This window comes from Panthera uncia, chromosome F1 (assembly GCF_023721935.1).
Source record: "Panthera uncia isolate 11264 chromosome F1, Puncia_PCG_1.0, whole genome shotgun sequence".
In the NCBI taxonomy this organism is placed as follows: domain Eukaryota; kingdom Metazoa; phylum Chordata; class Mammalia; order Carnivora; family Felidae; genus Panthera; species Panthera uncia.
In genome coordinates, this window is record NC_064813.1 from 61,093,924 (window position 1) to 61,112,722 (window position 18,799).

The following is an 18,799-nucleotide window of genomic DNA, read 5'->3' on the forward strand; positions in this document are numbered from 1 at the left end:
TCAAGTGCACACACACACACACACACACTTCCCAACTTTCTCCAACACATGCATTCAACTTAATCGTGCTTACACGTTCCAATCAGCGCCCAGGTGGTGGCGTTTCACCTGCCTGTCTCTCCCTCTGTGCTTAGAGAAATCCCCCGGGGCCACCTCTCCATGCCATCGCGGTCCCCAGCAAGGCACACAAGGCCCTCCATGATCTTGCCCCTCTCTCGAAGTCTCAAGCCCACCCCCCCAGGCCATTGTGACCCACTCATTTATTTACTAAACATTAACTGAGTGCCTACTATGTGAAAGTCTTTGGGCCAGGCATATTCTCCTTGTACCTCCTGCTTCAGCGGGCCAAAGCGTGGCTCCCTGAAAGCCCCAGCCTTTCTCTAGCCTCCAGGCCTTTGCTCACGGGTTCGTTCTGCCAGGTAAACACCCCACCAACGTGACATGACCACCAGCCTTCCCTTCCCACCATCATCGCCCCACAGAACTGACCGCACGCCTCTGCGATCCCATCCAACCTGTGGCAGGAGCGGCACAGCAAAGGCGTCCCTTTCTTCCAGTCGTTGTCTACCTGCCCCCGTCCGCTAGCCTGTGATCTCTGTACTACACACTTCTTCATGTGCGGCATCCAGCACGGTCCCTGGACTACGAGGAGCTCTCGGGAAGGGTTTGCAGAGTGAAGCAGTGTTTCTGCTCAGTTCCCAATTTTGAAAATGGTTTGTACCATTTATCCCTCCCCATTAAAGTGCTTCTAGAAAGGACAACTCTACATGGGTCTCTGACATTGATATTCACTTTATTAAGAATAATTACAAGGATGCCTGGGTGGCTCAGCCGGTTAAGCATCCGACTCTTGGTTTTGGCCCAGGCCATGATCTCACAGTTCGTGGAATCAGGCCCCGTGTCAGGCTCTGCACTGTTTGGGATTCTCTCTCTCAGTCTCTCTCTGCTCCTCCCCAGCTCACACGCTCGCTCTCTCTCTCTCTCTCTCTCTCTCTCAAAAATAAATAAATAAACTTTAAAAAAACCCCAAAAGAACAATAATTACAATGTCATTAACAGATGACAGATAAGTTTTGTACGGTGTTCTACACCACTCACATTCAGACTCCTGACTGAACTGTGTGTTCACAGCAAAAGGGAAGAAGCATAACGTCATAAGCCTGTAGACCAAGTAGATGAGTCTTAGTAGAAAGCATTTTTGACAGAGACAGAAAGTAGAACGACAGTAGCCAGGGGCTGGGCAGGAGAGGAAAAGGGGGGCTCCTGCCTAACGGGTGGAGAGTTTCGGTCTTACAAGATGAAAGCACCGTGAGGAGAGAGGGAGGTAATGGTTGCATGTTACGAATACAGTTGCCCCTTGAGCATGAGTTTGAACTGCATGCGTCCACTTCTGTATGGATTTTTCCCCCATGAACACAGTACAATACTGCCAATGCATTTTCTCTTCCTTATGGTTTTCTTAAGGACATTTCCCTTTCTCTCGCTCATTTGGTTGTAGCCATACAGTATGCAATACATGTAACAAACAAAATCTGTGAATCAACTCTTTATGTCCTCACTAAGGCTTCCAGTCGACAGTGGGCTATTAGTAGTTAAGATGGGGGGGCGTCAAAAGTTAGGCACAGATCTTTGACTGTTCAGGGGGTCAATGTCTCACAACCCCGTGCTGTTCAAGGGTCCACTGTATAGTTAATGTAACGAAACTGTGTTCTTAAAAATGGTTAACACGGTATTCTTATGTTACATGTATTTTACCGCGATGAAAAAAAATTGGAGGAAAAAACGGGAGATTTGTTGGTGAAACAGTACATACAGCGAAGGGGTGGTCCACTCGCATCAAAAGATAAATGTCACACTTTGCCCTGTTCACTGATCACCTGTGAAAGAGGGTTAATCCTGCTCTGAGTTATTAACTCCTAGCAGGGCACAGTCCCTGTTGCTGGTTCGTTCATTCTTCGGCGTCTGTCACTGAGTATCTAACGTGTTCCCGGTTCTGTGTTACGTGCTGGATACCCTATCAGCGAGTTAAGGGTCTACGATATTGGGGTACGCTGAATCCTGTGACAGAAACAACCAGCCCACAGTGACTGAGAATGCGAAGGGTCTCTGCAGGTGGGGACACCCTCCCTGAGATGACTCCCAGACCGGAAGAATGAGAAGGAGCCACCAGGAGAAAGGTCTGGTGAAGCTGGGTACTCCATGCAAATAAAACAGCCTGCAAGAAAGGCCTCAGCAGAAAAGGGTTTTGGCCCGTTCAAAACAAAAAGAACCCCAAGTGGCTGGGGTGGAGACGACCAGAGTGGGTGGAGAGCCTCGTGCCACAGAGAGCTTCACAGCCACGCCTCACAGTGACGTGCTGTGATCTGAATTGTCCCCTCTCCCTGCCAAATGCATACCATGGAGCCCTAACCTCTGCTGTGACGGTATAGGGAGGCAGGGCCTATAGGGGGGTAATTAAGGTTAAATAAGGTCACAAGGGTGGGGGTGGATCCTACAGGATCCCATAGGATTAACATTCTTGTAAGAAGAGAAACCAGAGAGCTCACAGGCTCTCCCTCTGTGCCCTGTGGGGACCCGGCAAGAAGGTGGCCAGCGGTCTACAGCCAGGAAGGTGGCTCTCGCCAGAAGCTGAACCTTTCCCAATCTTAATCTTGGACCTGCTAGCCTCCAGAGCTATGAGGAAGTAAGTTTCAGTTGGGTAAGCCATGCAGTCTATGGCTTTGTGTTACGGCAGCCCAAGCTGGTGAAGAGGTTTGAGTTTTATACAAAGGAAATCAATGAGAAAGCTTAAACAAGGGAGTGACATCAACTAATATGTATATTTTTTAGGCCACTGTGTTTGCTGGCACTGGGAGGAAAGGTGGGGACAGACAAGCACTGGAGGTGGAAACAAAGAGCTACCTCGGTCATGGTCACAAGGCAGGCCGTGGTGGCAGCCAGAACCAGGGCAACGGCGGGAGCCCGGCAGACCTGCTTTGCTCTGGAGCGCAAAACACGGCTTGCTAGCGGCTCATGGGTGGAAAAAGGAACGAGCAAGGATGACTGAGCGTTCTGGCCTGACTGGCTAAGTGCATGTGTCACCACTGATTGAGTTTGGGAAGAAAAGAGCAAAGAGTTTAGAGGAAAAGCCAATTCGGTTTGGGACACACGAAGCTTCAAGTGCCTATGAGTCATCCGAGAGGAAATATCAAGAGCTCTGATTGTTATCTGTGTCCGGAACTAAGAGGAAAGGCCGGGGCTGGAGACAGGAAGTTGAGGGACAGAAGCATATAGACAGCACATGAAGTCGGAGACTGGCACAATCACGCAGTGTATTTGAGTAATGGAGACGAGAAAGGGGCCAGAACCCCGAGTGAGGCTCTTTCTACTCTACCACATTGCCTCTTTTTGCCTAGATTTATCAATGGGGGCAAGTAGGTAAGTACGTAGAATAAATAGAATAAAATGGGCATAGCATAAGCCACTGGTTAAAACTCGGGAGTTAGTCTTTTTTTTTTTTTTTTTAGAGTGCTATAGATGGAGGAAAAATGGAGACCTGACTTGTTGACAATACTTACAAAATGAATTCTAGTTTAATTAAGGTTTGCGGTGGTATCTTTTTAAAAGTAAAGCAACTTCTCTCCCTCCCTCTCTCTCTCTCTCTCTGATAATGATAGATAGAGATAGATAGATAGATAGATAGATATAAATAGGCAGATAGATGATAGATGATAGATAGATAGATTGATAGATAATAGGTGATAGATGATAGATACATAAATACACAGACAAATATGATACATAGATAATCTGCTGCCCATACATAAATAAAAATACAAATTTCATGAAACTAAAATGCCTCATATTCTCATCTTGAATAAGTCACGAGAGAAACAGAAAGCCAGAGCTGCCCTAACATGAGTTCTTTCCTCTCCCATGATTCAGTAAGCATTGGTGTCACGTTTAAATTTTCTAGTCAAGAAAAATTGTCTCCATATGAGTCAAAAGGGTTCTTCACTGTTCTGGACCCGGCATGATGCCTCCAACACGAAGCTGCTATGTGGAATCAGGCCCCGTGGGGGTCTATGGGGGACACAGGCAGGATAATGCCTCCATATCCCTCCTGAACCAGGGACCACTGGCTCCCAAAAGGTGCCCTCTGCGAGGCTCCTTCCACGCACGAGCCTTTTAATGATGTATTAATGTTCTTTAAAAGGCAGGGTAGGGGAAAGAATCTGGAAGGACATTTGAGTTGATTATAATATCTACAAAATTAACGTCTTTATATCTAATTACAGAACTAAAATGGACAATTAGAGCCCATAATTAAAGGACGCACATAATGATGAATTACAGTGTGCAATGAGTCGGGAAAACTCCTAATTATACTCTGGGAACCTGAAGTCCCCGGCACGAGCTCGCATTGCTATTTTCATCACAGGAAAGTACCTCCATTGAGCTCATCTCAGAAGTTTTCCGTGTCTCTGAGCGGGTCTGTTTCATAGGGACAGAGAGTCCCTGAGAACTTGCTCCTGAGAAACTTTTCCTGAGACCAGTCAGCACCGTCCACCCTTATCAGAAAGATGGGAACACTGGCAAATAGGCGAATCTCATCATTAGTGTGATGAAAAGCCAGCCTCTGGATAGTTTTGAAAAATGACTCTTTTACTGTCACACAATGGGTAGGGATTTGCCCAAGTAAGTCTTTTTAATTTAGAAGCATCATCAGAACAGTGAGTCCATTAATTAAAAAACAAAGAAGAGAGTATATGTGAATCTATATGTATATGTGTATGTGTATATAGTCTACTGTATGTGCACAGGGGTGTATATATATAGTCTTCAGCAGGATGTGAAGAAAGACAAATACATCATATATCCATGTAGGTCCAGCCACTAGTGCGTGGACTAGTTTGCAAACAACGATTCTGGCATATGACACACAATGAGGGTTAGAAAAACGCTGAAGTCCAGGCATAAGAGAGAAAACGTGGAGGAACGTGGGGCCAGAGGATCTACCTGGATGGAATGCTCCCAGGACATCAGGCACTTTTACCAGCACTGCCCGTGCAGACTGACCCATTAAGCAGATCACAACTGTATGAGATGGGCATGACTCTTTTGCAGGGGACACAGCGCAGCACAGGGTGGGCAATCGCTTGCCCAAGCTCACCCGGCTGGTTTAAGTGACAGGATCGGGCTTAGAAGCCCAGCGTCTGGCCACAGAGCCCAGCAGTGATCCACCGAAGGCTTCCCAGTTAAGAGTGACCCCGCCAGGTCTGTCAGGAACATGAGGTCTGGTAGCTCTGGAAAGGACAGACTAACACAGAGGGAAACCTGCCATATGGAGGTTGTCGGGAAAAGTGGCCCAGACAGGGTGACAAACAAAGAGAGAAGAGACTTGAGGGAACAGAAAGGGTGGGGCTAATGACCGGCAGGCATGATAGGGAGGGTAGGTCAAAGATGACGAAGTTTTTGACCCAAATGGAAAAAATAATAATAATAAAGAAAAAAGAATCGTAACAAACTTATCAGAGACAGGAAAAAGGAAAGGAAGAATATAATGGAAACGTTAAGTTCTTGCACAGATGCTGCGCCTTTGAAATGCCTACTAGAGGTTTCCACCAGGGGTTTTCCACCAGGCAGCTGGAGATTCAAGACAAGAGCTTGGGCAAAGGTCAGGCTGGAGAGACTCACTGAACAGAGGTCTGTGAGGACCGGCAGAGACCCAGGCCGCCCAACACAGCCGAGGGAGGGGACTCACAGGACAGGAAAAGAGGGTCAGACGAAGGGCGTGACTCCAGGCAGGAAAGGCATTAATAATCAATCATCTCCTTCCAGAGGCTCCCCGCCCCTAACCCACACTAACCCCCGACGTCCGCATGCATAACCCACACCCTTGGAAAACGATAACCTTCAGGAAATACTAAAGCTATGACCATTCTTCCAGCTACAGAATGCGTAAGCTGCGGAGAGGAGAGGTGCAGCACCGGGACCACAAGGGCCCTGCCATAGCGCTGCCTGGTGACAGCGGGTGGCCGCACTCGCGGTGGGCACGGCCGAGCATGTAGAGGTGTCCAATCACTGTGCTGTGCACCAGAACCTGATGGAATGTTGTGTGCTGACTACTCTTCGATGAAAGCCACAAATAAAGACGTGATCGTTACTACTCATTGGAATTGCTCAACAGGAAGCTCGGGAGGGGACGAGGGGTAGGGACCGTCTTGCTCACCACTCAATCCTAAAAGCCTACTGCTTAGCCTGGTACTGTCCGTATCAGGACACGTTGACCATGGACCTCACCAGTGAGAAGTTAGCAGCAGGGGCTCATTCCCAGTCCAGTGCTGTTTCTACCACTCCCCGCCGCCCCCCTACCCCCAGACCGCCGCCTGTGGTCTCTCGGGGCGGCCCCCATGTCACAGAGCATGTGTGTGTGCTGACAGCGTGCAGAGGCCAGACCACACCCCTAATTTACTGTGAACCTCCTGGCCCACGAATAAAAGATCCAGTCCAGAATTTCAACCACCATAACAAGCAGAGAATGTTTACTGGGGCCAACGCAAAAAGCATCCTTCTACCCTCTGGCTCCACAGAACTTGCACCAGAGTCAAATCTCTGAAATTAATGTTCCGGCTCCTCAGCTAACATAACCACTCGCTTCTGGCAAATCAGAGAGGAGCCACTTATCCTTTCAGACCGTGTGAGCCTTTGGGTATCCGACCCAACACAGGCAGCTCAGGGTCAGAGGCAGCAGCAGAGCCGAATTCAGTCAATATCATCAGAAGTATTCAGGCTGATATTAGCTACGTGGTCGATGCCCAAGAGAAAACTAGAGGGCAACGGTTTCTTTAATCATGGGGACTATAGTCTTGGGTCTGTCAACTACTAGGCTCTAGTCCCCAGCTATTCAAACACTAATCTAGAGGTTAGCGTCAACTTGTTCTTGTAGATGTGGCTAAAGTGCATCATCCGTTGACGTTATATAAGAGATCATCCTAGATAATCTGGATGGAACCGATTTGATCCATTGAAAGGCCACAAAAGCAGAGCTGAGCCTTCCCTGCAGAAGAAGTTCCACTGGGGACAGCAGCTTCAGCCCAGCACCAAGATCCCCAGCCTGCCCTCCCTGGTGGCCTGCCCTGCGGGTTGGGCACAGGCCGAGGCAGCCCCCGCGGTCACCTACGCCAAGTCCTTGCAATAACCTCCCGACGTATATCTCCTACCGGTTCTGCTTCTCTGGTTGAACACTGAACGATGGCATCCGGGGTAGCCCTTGAAAAGATGCATCCAGTCAGTAAATATTCGTTGAGTGTCAGCCGGATGCCATGCCCTGTTCTAGATGGCAGAGATGCGAGAGAGTAGAGCAAAGACAGGTAGAGGGGCTGCTGTGGGCGTCTTGTGACGTACGAGTGCCAGAATGCCTGCTGCGCCTGGTGCTCCTCCTGTAGCACTATGAACCCCCAGTTTTAGGTACACAGAGATATGGAGACACACACAGGGAAGAAGGCTATGTGACCACAGAGGCAGGGGTGGGAGTGACTGCAGGAGCCACTGGAAGTAGAAGAGGCAAGGAAGGACGCTTCCATAGAGCCTCCAGAGGGACCCCGACCCTGCGGACACCTTGATTTTGGACTCCTAGCCTCCAGGACTGTGAGACAATAGATTTCTATTGTCTTAAGCCACCCAGTCTATGGCAGTTTGTTAAGGCAGCTCTAGGCAACTAACAAAAATAGTCAAATTCATTCGTTCTTTTTCCTCAGCAGTATTCGTCCCATAAATCGGAGACTAAGGTCTGATGTGTCTAACATCCACATGCTTAGCCAGGGTTTCCGTGTGTCAGAGAATTAGTGTGGAGGCCCCCTGCTGCTCAGCGCCCACTCCCAGGGGCTTTCCAACTCAACTTTGTTCACAAACAGGCCACCAGCCCATGGGTTAGTTTGCCAAATTGACTATTTTAATACTGTATTAAAATTGGATTCATCTTGGTCACCGGATCTTCTTTTTTTTTTTAATTTTTAAAACTTCTTTTTTTAATGTTTATTTATTTTTGAGGGAGATACACACAGAGTGCCAGCAGGAGAGGGACAGAGAGAGAGGGAGACACAGAATCCACTTGGAGCTGTCAGCACAGAGCCCGATGCGGGGCTCAAACTCACAACCCGTGAGATCATGACCCGAGCCGAAGTCAGAGGCTCAACCAACTAAGCCACCCAGGTGCCCCGGTCACGGGGTCTTCTCTACAGTTGTCCTTTACATTTGTCACCAGAGGGAAGGGCCTCACTGTCTCAGCCCAGGCCCTGCCCTGTTCCCTACAGACTTTTCAAGTTCTTTGCATCAGTTTGCATTTTTCCAGGCTGAATTGTTCTCCTTCCGGCCAGCCTCTATCCAATTCTATGAAATAATTCTTGGTCTCCAGTAACTGCCTATCAATGCAGCTGTTTTTATATATTTTTTAAAATATTTTAATAAAAGCTGGTATTTCCTGCAGATAATTGAGGAAGATGTCCATTAATGCCAATCTTAACGAGGTGCCCACAGGCCCCTTTTAGACACTGCCCTGGGGTAGGGTGGGGGGTCAGTGTCATTGTTGGGGTGTCCTTTGTAATTCTCGGGCCACATTTGTAGCACCTAAGCCAGCCTCAGCACTGGGATATCATCTTGAGAACATTGGAAAAGAGGTGGTAGCTAGAGGGTCGTCTGGGTGGCTCAGTCAGTTGAGTGTCTGACTTCGGCCCTGGTCATGATCTCACGGTTCATGGATTCGAGCCCCGCGTTGGGCTCTGTGCTGACAGCTCAGAGCCTGGAGGCTGCTTCGGATTCTGTGTCTCCTTCTCTCTCTGTTCCTCCCCCACTTGTGCTCTGTTTCTCTCTCTCTCTCCCTCTCTCAAAAATAAATAAACATTACTTGTGCTCTGTTTCTCTCCCTCTCAAAAATAAACATTAAAAAAATTTTAATAGATATTAAAAATTGTTTTAAGTAACTGACTTAGAGATGATAGATGATAGGTAGGTGGGGAGATAGATAGATAATTGATAGACAAATAGATGTGACTAGTTCCATTTGGAAATGTGGGTATGTGTGCATATAGGTAAGCCTGTGCAACTTTGGAAAAATATCAGAAAGAATAAGCATAAAACCTTGAATGTTAAGGAAAGCAGTTATCTCTGGGGAATTAAAAGAAACGCTGGAAAGGGAAACTTTACTTCTCATTTTATATCATTCTTAAATGCTGAGATTATTGAGTTATGTTTATTTGATGACTTTCAGGTTCTTTTAATTTTACAAATGTTTAAGGGGAAAAAAGTGTTACATAAATGCCTACTCTTCAACTGCAACCCTATGCCAGACGATTTTACATACACGTTCCCGAAGGTACACATTTCAATCACCAGCCACTTCACACACACACACACACACACACACACACACACACACATGCATGCACACTTTTTCAACAGCTGGGAAACTCAGCTGTGAGAACTCATCCCACAGGGATGAAGAGGCGTGCTCAAGGTTACATAACAAGTAAGTCAGAGCAAGGGCCCGTGGTCCACCCTGGCTGTCACCCTGAGCTCTCCACAGTTCACACTGTCCCCAGGGCCATCGGAGTATGTCTGTCCTTTGTGTGTTCACTCATCCAGTCCACTAATACGAAGGCGTCCCCTTGGTTCAGCACCATGCTTGGTTCTAGAAAGAGCTACAAAGATGAACAAGGCAAGTTTTCTGCCCTTAAGCAGCTCACAGTCTCCTGTGCTGTTAATATGAAACAGAAGGAAACAGAATGCTCCATGGGCAGAGACAGAGTAAGCAGCTGGGGACTGCCCAGCTGCCCTGGCTGTTCCTGTGAGGCTGAGTCAGAAGACGACTCTGATACCCTTCTTCTTGAGTGGCCTTTGGGCTGGAACATGGCAACAATGCCCTCAACGTTCTGGTACACCTCACTTAGCTCAACCAACCTCTTCGTTTTGTCCCATGTGGACGTACGGGTAGTAGAGAGGAGGGGAGGCAGGTGTTTGTAGAAATCTGAAGGGAGAGAAGGGCTCTGGTCATGGTGGGAGCTACCCATGAGCTGAAGGTCAAACCAGTGGTTGGCAGAAGGGCGGGCTGTGAAGTTCACATTTATGTGCTGGCTAAAAAAGAAAAAAAATTCCTCTGACTCAAAATAAACAGACTTGCTGTGAGGCCCATGTGTGATTTTTCTTAGGATTTTGGGGAATATTGTAAATGATCTATATGCCCCTCTCCCCCAAAGTATGTGGGGATCACAAGCTGGCTCTATTTGGACCATAAACAAAGGATCTAGAGAAGTATGCACTTCATCCCAGAAGCTCACTTAATTTGTTTTTTACCCCGTGGAGTTGAATTTTTATGCAGATGGGAGTATCTGTTATATCCTTGACCCGAGCCATGGTTTTGAGAAGACATAGTACGTATGAGGGGCCAAAGGGCCAATACACATGTTGTTCATCGGAATCCCAAGGGACACGTCACGAAGGAAAAGGGACAAGAGCTAGGAAGTGCAGGATTTGACAGGTGGAGAGGGGGAGGGACACTTAAGGGCAGCAGTTACAACGTGGGGCAAGGAACAGACAGCTGTCCCCTCCTGGGACACTGAGGTAACACGGCTTGCCCGGCTTTGAAGCTGCAAGGAAGCTTGGCAACCATCCACTACCTCCCTCATGTCACAGGTGCGCCATGTGAGAATCAGAGTGGTGAGATGGGCTGGCCAGGACCACACAGCACGACCAATCCCCTGGCCTGCTTGGCCGCGTTTTGTACTCGCTCTGTGAACATGCTGTTCCCTGAACAAGCAGAGGTTCAGAAATGGGAAGGTGGGGACACATACAAGAAATAGCAAGTCTGAGAGGGGATTTGATCTGAGGAGAAAATACACATAGAAAATACACACAAACTGGAAAAGGCGAGTTGGGATTTGCTTCTGGAAGATGTTGAATAGGAGACCAAGGGGTTTGGGTCTTTTTTCCATGTAGATGACAGAGACCTACTACGTGTGTGAGAGCAGAGTTCAGGTAGCAAACTTGCTGTTTTCTGTCCCCAGGCACACATGAGGACATCCGATTGGGAGCGAGGAAAGACCTTCAGAGTCCCAGGGAAGGAAAGAGCCCACCTTGATTTTTCATATTTTCTCTCTGAAAACTACAATTACTCCTTCATAATATCATTCCTCTTCAAAAAAAACTTACATAGCTTCTTTTCTTTCTTTTCTAATAGAGAAGCCATGCATGCTTATTTATGAACTTTCAATCTTATGAAGAACCAAAATGGCTCCTATGAGCTCCTCAGCTAATAAAAAATCAAGCTCAGTTAATATTTTGACATATTTTCCTCAGATTTTTTGTTCTGTGGATTTTACATCATTATTTAATACCTTTGTGTAACTTTGAAACTTCTAATTTCACTTAATATAAAACCATAAATTCTGAAATTATCTAAAGTTCTCAAAACGAGGGGCATCTGGGTGACTCAGTCAAACGTCCGACTTCGGCTCAGGTCATGATCTCACCGCTCATGAGTTCAAGCCCCACATCAGGCTCTGTGCTAACAGCTCCAAGCCTGGAGCCTGCTTCAGAGTCTGTGTCTCCCTCTCTCTCTCTGCCCCTCTTCTGCTCATGTGCTCTCTCTCTCTCTCAAAAATAAACATTAAAAATTTTTTTTAATTCTCAAAACCATCATTTTAAAGGCTTATAACCTGTATATTTAACCATACCCTCAGTGCTGGGCCTTTAGATCATTTCTTTTTCCTACCTAATGCTACCTACCTTGTTGTGTGTAACTTTTGTCCCCTTCAGAGTATTTCCTTAGAATAGATTCATAAATAGGAAATTCCTACATCAAATAGTATAGACAGTTTTTAAGGTCATTCACACACCTCATCAAATTGATTTACAATGCTGGGGGCATTACGATACGTATAAATAACATGTAACTCTAAAAACCAGAGTTTTTATTGAATGAAAGTCGTTTCTTTGTTTTAATGACTTTTCTTTAATTTCGAAAATATTTCATATCTTAGGGTGCCTGGGTGGCTCAGCCAGTCAAGCATCCAACTCTTTTTTGTACTATTTTTTTAATGTTTATTTATTTATTTTTGAGAGAGAGAGAGAGAGAGAGAGAGAGAGAGAGAGAGAGACAGCAGGGAAGGGCAGAGAGAGAGGGAAACGGAATCCCAAGCAGGCTCCGAGCTGTCAGCACAGAGCCCAATGCAGGGCTCGAACCCATGAACCATGAGATCATGACCTGAGGTAAAACCAAGACTCGGATGCTTAACTGACTGAGCCACCCAGGTGCCCTTTAAGCATCCAACTCTTGATCTCGGCTCAGGTCATGATCTCACAGTTTGTGACTTGAAGCCCCATGCTGGGCTCTGTGCTGCTTGGAATTCTCTCTCCCTCTCTCTGCCCCTTCCCCGCTTGTGCTGTCTCTCTCTCTCTCTCTCTCAAAATAAATAAATTGGAAAAAAATGTTTTTAATTTCATATTTGAAGGAAAAATTCTCCATAAAATTAGACTGGGGGTGGGGGTGGGGAGAGAAATACAGCTTCTAGGAAATTCAAGGTCTACTCACCCTGGACCACTTTTGCTTTCTCTTGTCTTCTGACCAGTGCTCCACCCCTCCCTTTCCTCACTACCCACCCCACCCCATCCTCTCCCAGCCTCTCCGATTCCAGGATGTTGTCTCTTCTGTGCTTATTAAGGGGGATTCCATCTTGTATTTCCTAGTAAAGGGCCCGAGTCCGCACACACAGGCTTCTGCACCCTCTCCCAGGGCTCTGGAGAGTAGTTTGCAACGAAAAGATTAATGATGCTTTCCTGATCTTCATGGCCTGTGTGTTTCTCATCATCTCCCTCTGGATGCAGTCACTGGCTCTCATTCCAAAGCCACACATGGCTGGTCCTTGCTCCTCCCAGAGCAAGGAGACTTGCTAGGGCTGATGCTATGGAGCCAGCCAAGTCACCAGTCTCTTGCATAGTCAGAACCCCCCTCTTCTCTTTTCCTCCTGGTACAGCTCTGCTCAGTCTCCTTCACTGCCCACCTGACCTTTTGCTGGCCTCCTAACAAGCTTCCCCACCTCTGCCTCCTTCCCTTACAATCTTTCTTGTACACTGCAGCAAAATCGAGTCTTCCTGGGGCAAAATTTATATCGTCTTATAGCTCTGCTCAAGCATCTGCAGCAGATCTCTATTACGTGGGAAGCCCCATATCTTAGAGTGGACCAGTAAATATGTACCAGGTCCTTTTTAATGGGTACACATTAAGTGCCACAGAGGCTACACCATGAGCTCTGGGTCTAGTTTGGGGAACTAACCCAGACATGTGAAAAGTCACAAGGCTCCAGCCCCCACCTCCTTCCAGCAATCCAGTCCTGCGTGTGTGATAGGCAGATCTCACACTTGACATGTTTCAAACTGAATTTACTCTCTTCTCCCCAAATCTATGTTTTTTACATAATGGTTCCACTCTCCAGGCTCTCAAGACAAGATAGATGCATGTCACGAACATGGGGAGATTTGACGGGTGGAAGATTTTGGTCTTGTACTGTCCATCAAAATCCAACTGTCTAATTACTCACTTTCTTGGTTGTACTTAAGAACATAGAGGGACACAGAAACAAATAAGACATGCCCCCACTGCTGTAAGCGTATAATGTTCTGCGGGAGACACAGAGCTGCTTGTCCATTGTTAACTCATCCACCCAAGCTGTGCCTCACAAGCCTGGGTCTCCAGATCCAACCTCCCCCCAACCCCCTCAACCATTCACTTCAGGAAAAGTGGACTAGGACGTCTCCAGGTATTTTCATGATTCTCCAGTACTTGTCATCTACCAAATCCCAACTGATCCAGATAGTAGAATCACCATAATATCCAGGTGTATCGGGAGCTAAGGGTAAAAACTATTAACAGAGATCCCTGCCATGGATGACTTTACAATGTGGGGAGAGAGGCTGACACCTGAACAGATGATTTCCCAATCATACTGTACGCGGCCAGACTATGGGGCTACAACAAACACAAAGAGAAGGGATCTTCTGGCCCGACCGAAGATTCAGGGAGATGTGGGGAAAGTGGGGTGAGGAAGGAGGAAACCTGCCAACTGGAACGGGAGTGGGGAGTGGGTGGCTCACAGTGGAGAAACCAGAATTTGCACCCAGGTTTGTCTGACTCTCCAGTTCATGCTTTTCCCACCATCCTGTTACATGGTAGGCTTTCAATGGATATCCACCCACTGGATGAAAGAAGAAATAACAATACAGGAGGCGCCAATTCACTCCTACAACCTCTCAGAATAGTTTGGAGGTAAAATAAAGTCTGGAATTGAGAGGGGACTCCTCACTCTTGTCTACACCTCCTCAAAAAAACCCTGCTACTGTCCCGGGCTATGCAGACAATGGGAAAAGAAACAAAGGAAGCCTAGAGTTCCAAGGGCTACAGCAAAGAATCCCATAGAATCCCACGTTAAATCACGCTGGCCCCGGAAAACCCCTGGACAAGGAAAAGGGATCCTAATTCTCCTACACCCATCTCCTCTGAAATTCGGTTCTGGAAGGAGAGCCAGGGGATCAGAGCTGCGCGCCCACATCCTCGAGCGATTACATGGGGCTGCCTTCTCTCCGCCCACAACCCCCCTGCTCCACTGTGTTTGCAGAGCAGATGCCTCGGGCCAGCAGCCCCCCTTTCTGTACTTCCTGCTCCTTGGCCCCAGCCTCTGCCTTCCGTCTCTGTATGCTTGGCATACACGCAGCAAGCCTGGAGCTGGAGTGTGCCATCATTTCACAATTCACAACCCCCAAATAAGAGACAGGTGGTGGGATTCTCCCAGGGAATGGAAAGAAGGACTCCAAGCCCACACTGTCTGAATCTGGCTGCCCAGGGAACAGCCCAGAGGTGGGCTGGGCTGAGGCTACTGTTTCAGGAGATTCTACCCAACCCTTTCCAGGCTGTTTGATCCCTTGGTCCCGGACATTTCTCCTCAGGATTTCCTCTTGGATCCTCCCAGTTCTTCGGGAAAGTCAAAACTCACTTTGAACAGTTCATGGAATCGATTTGTGGAAGAAGGAGTCAGCTCAATAAAATTACAATCATTTCTTTAGAGGAGGTTGTTATAAAATGGGCCTTGGAAAGTCACAGACTCCTTGGTACTGATATCTGGATCGATTTGGGGCTCAAGACACTTCATTGCCCACTAGGGAATTGTTTTATGATTTAGCTTCTCCATGATAGATTAAGACGGGCTTGCAAATTTTGCCACTGGGGCAAAAGACTACAACTACTTCCTTTACTTCAAGGAAATATTTTAGGTTCATCTCATCAGCCACTACCAGCAAACTTTTTTTAAATTTTCTGTAAAGGCCCAGAGAGTAAGTATTTTAGGCTTTGTGGGCCATAAGGTCTCTGTCATAACTATTCACCTTGTCCTATGTAGCACAAAAGAAGCCATCGGCACTAGGCAAATAAATGAGCAGAGCTGTGTGCTAATAAAACTTTATTTACAAAAACAGGCAGCAGGCTGGATTTCGACCACAGGCTGTAGTGTGCCAAACCCTGACAAAAACCCTGTGTTCTGTGCAGAAGTATCAGTTTGAGGAGCGAATGATGTTCACTGACACCCTTAGGAAGGAAGTTGCTGCTTTGGTATGAGAAAACTTTGAGGTCTACTTGTCTACTATTACCTAAGGAACCTAAAATAATATCAGAAGCTGCATATTAACACAATCCTCAGATGCTTTGTACACATTACATCTGGGGACCAGTGTGTCTCAAACACCTATCAAATTACAGGGGTGCCCAGGGGGCTCAGTCAGCTGAGCGTCCAACTCTTGATTTCGGCTCAGGTCACATCCCAGGATCATGGGACTGAGCTCCTCATTGGGCTCTGCACTGAGCATGGAGCCTGCTTAAGATTCTCTCTCTCTCTCTCTCTCTCTCTCTCTCTCCCTCCCTCTGCCCCTCTCCCCCACTTACATGCTCTGTATGTATATCCCCCCCAAAAAAACTAAAAACAAAAAAAATTACAGACTCTGAGGTCTAAGGCATGCAACTCTGTCTTCAACAAGCTCCTAGCTGACACCGATGCTATCAGTGAATGAGGCTTCGATTAGCAAAGATCTGCTCTGGACCATCCTCTATAAAACTCAGTTCCAGGGTGAAACATGGGAGCAGATGGGTTCCAGCTGCCCACCACCAACAACCCCGTTTCTTAACCCCCAACAGATAATGCATGTGGAATACTACACTAGATGTTACACAAAAGCAAAACCACCTGACAAAAAGACTCAGACCTTGGCTAAGAGGTTCTCGCAATCTTTTTTTGGGGGGGGTGAGGGTGGGGGAGGAGGAGCTCAAACACATAAAGAAATTAATCAGTATAAGAGGTCACATGAATGTCTAAGACAATAAGACATCAGTGAAAAATCCTGACAGAGGCTATGAACGTCTAGAAGGGATACCCCAACCCCTCTCATCCATCACAAGGGGAGGAACCCGAAGCTCCATGCCCCAGGAAGCAAGAATTTTGAATAGGTTCAAGCTCAGAAAGAAATTCAGGAAATGTTGCCAGCCAGGAACACTTAACATCATTCCTGCAGCCCACAATCTCAGGCTAAAATAATTAATATAATATGAGAAATTATAAGGCAATGAAAATGGAAACAACGGAAATAAGATTCTTGCTAGCAGCCCTAGATGTACCCTGAGGGCGATGCAGTCTGTGGCTGACCCTCAAATCTCTTATAAGCCGTGAAGATCAAAGCAAAACCAAGAGACTGACACCTTAGAACGTGCTGCCTCCAAGTGTTTCACGCATATATATTCTTAGGTGTCTGAATATTTCCCCCCTAAATCTGGCTCAGAACTGCACCCCCACTCAGCAAGAGGGGCATCTGAAATTGGCATCCTCAAAAGCAAAGTCACTCCTAGGGCACGTCCCACGCAGATGCTGAATCCCTAAGATGGCGTCCAGATGTCACAGACCAGCCAGCAGTCAGAGCTCTCCCCAGTCTGGCAGCCACCCTCCTTTCCAGCTCTCCCTTCCACCACCCCTTGGTCCTAACCCTCTGCTCCCCACAGGTTGCTATCTGCCCCCTCCCCTCCATTCCCACATCCAGCATCATCTTCGTCCACTGCTCACTCCTCACCCTCACTGCTGAGGTCAACCCCACCGCTAGTAACCAACCCATACCTTGCCCTCTGCATACTGCACTGCTGCCTGGCACCCCCATGCTTGACCCCAGCCCCACCCCTTCCACCGTCGGGGCCCCCTCAGCCACAAGTGCCATCCCCTACAATCACCACTCACCACCCTCTGGGCACCTCCTTGAGCACGGCTCTCTTTTTTGTTCCTTCCCTTTCTTGTTGGCCATGAGCACTTGGGCTGGAATGATCCCCCACTCCTATCCGTATGCTTTCAAATCACTTGTGGAGTCCCTCACACATCACAGGTGTCCTGTAACAGTTACTATTTTTGTAAGTAAAGCCGTTACCCAAAGTCCTTGGGCCCCACACTGCTCTCCAGCCCCACGGTTTCTTGTACATCACCACTGTCCATTCGCAGTTCATGCTTTTCAGAACATTGTTGAGCCCATTTCATCTAGAAACATCTAAGCCAGCTGCACACCTGGCCTCCCTTCCCCTGGGCAGGCATGTCCCCCAGTTTCTAACCAGTCTCTTCTCTCCTCGCCTCGTGGCACACCCACAATAGCTGTGGCTCTCTGATTAGTTAGACACCGATCCTGACCTTGTCCTTCCTGTAATGATCCTGGCACAGCCAAACTCCAAAATCTCAGACGCCTAGGTTTATGTAGCAATGTGGTCACAGCGCCTCATTTATCTCAACCGTAACGTGCTCTGTAACAAGCAGATGCCTCCCAGGTTTGTCCCGGTCACCGCTCCGAATGCCACCTGTCCCCACGCCACCCCCACGTGCAACCCCCCAGGCTGTGCGGTCGCCATGCCCTGGAAAACATGTCCTCCGGGACACCTGAAACCAGAACCTCCCACCCAAGACACTCATGAGAAACAGACCAGCCCTTGGCCACTTGCAATGGGAGAAAGACAGCTTCTAAGTCACGAGGGAGAATCAAGCTCTGGTTGGAAATACAAACTTTTCCTTTAAAGGAGAAGCTAACGTTGGCAGTACTACTCTTTTGAGCTGCTCTCCAACAAAGCTGGAAGAGCCATTTTGGGAGAGAGAGGGAAAGGAAGACAGTGTGAGTGACAAATGGAGAGAAGGAGACAAAAAGAGAAAAGTGAGAGGAGGGAGGCATGGAGGGGGGAGGAGGTGGGGGGGGCAGAGTGAAGGAATGAAGACCCAAAGGGGAAGGAGCAGAGGGGGAGGGCAGAGGAGGGGATGAAGAGGGAGGAAAAGGCAGGGAAGACAGGCTGTGCTATGCTGGCTCACAAACAAGGGCCACCAGTTCTGTGGTGAGTTTGATGGTGTCCCCTGGGAGCTCTAACATCCATGAGGGGACAGGGTCTCCATGGGCTTGTATAACACTGGGCTGGGCTGGGTGGACCCCAGAGCCCCCTGGGGCCCAAAACAAACAACCAAACAGAACTGGAGGAATTGATCTCCAAAGGCTATTGTTAACCTCTGCTCTCAGTATTTGCGACTGATGCCAGATCTTGACCATACGTTGGGATCAGCCCCATGTTCCAGAGCATCTATTAATAACACTGCCTTTCCCTCGCAAGTGTTCCATTTAGATGTTACATTACTTGGTCCTCCTATTAATAGGAGACACAGGAAACTGAGACTGAAGTCTCTGGACAGAATGAAATACTTAAATGTCGTCATTCTCAGAA

At 47.7% G+C, this 18,799-nt stretch overlaps 1 protein-coding gene across 2 annotated transcripts in view; it reads right to left on the minus strand.

Moving 5' to 3' along the window:
• The window catches only part of DDR2 (discoidin domain receptor tyrosine kinase 2), a 155,711-nt gene that overhangs the window by 110,243 nt on the left and 26,669 nt on the right, over positions 1–18,799 (minus strand). The gene's annotated exons all lie outside the window — the stretch shown is intronic.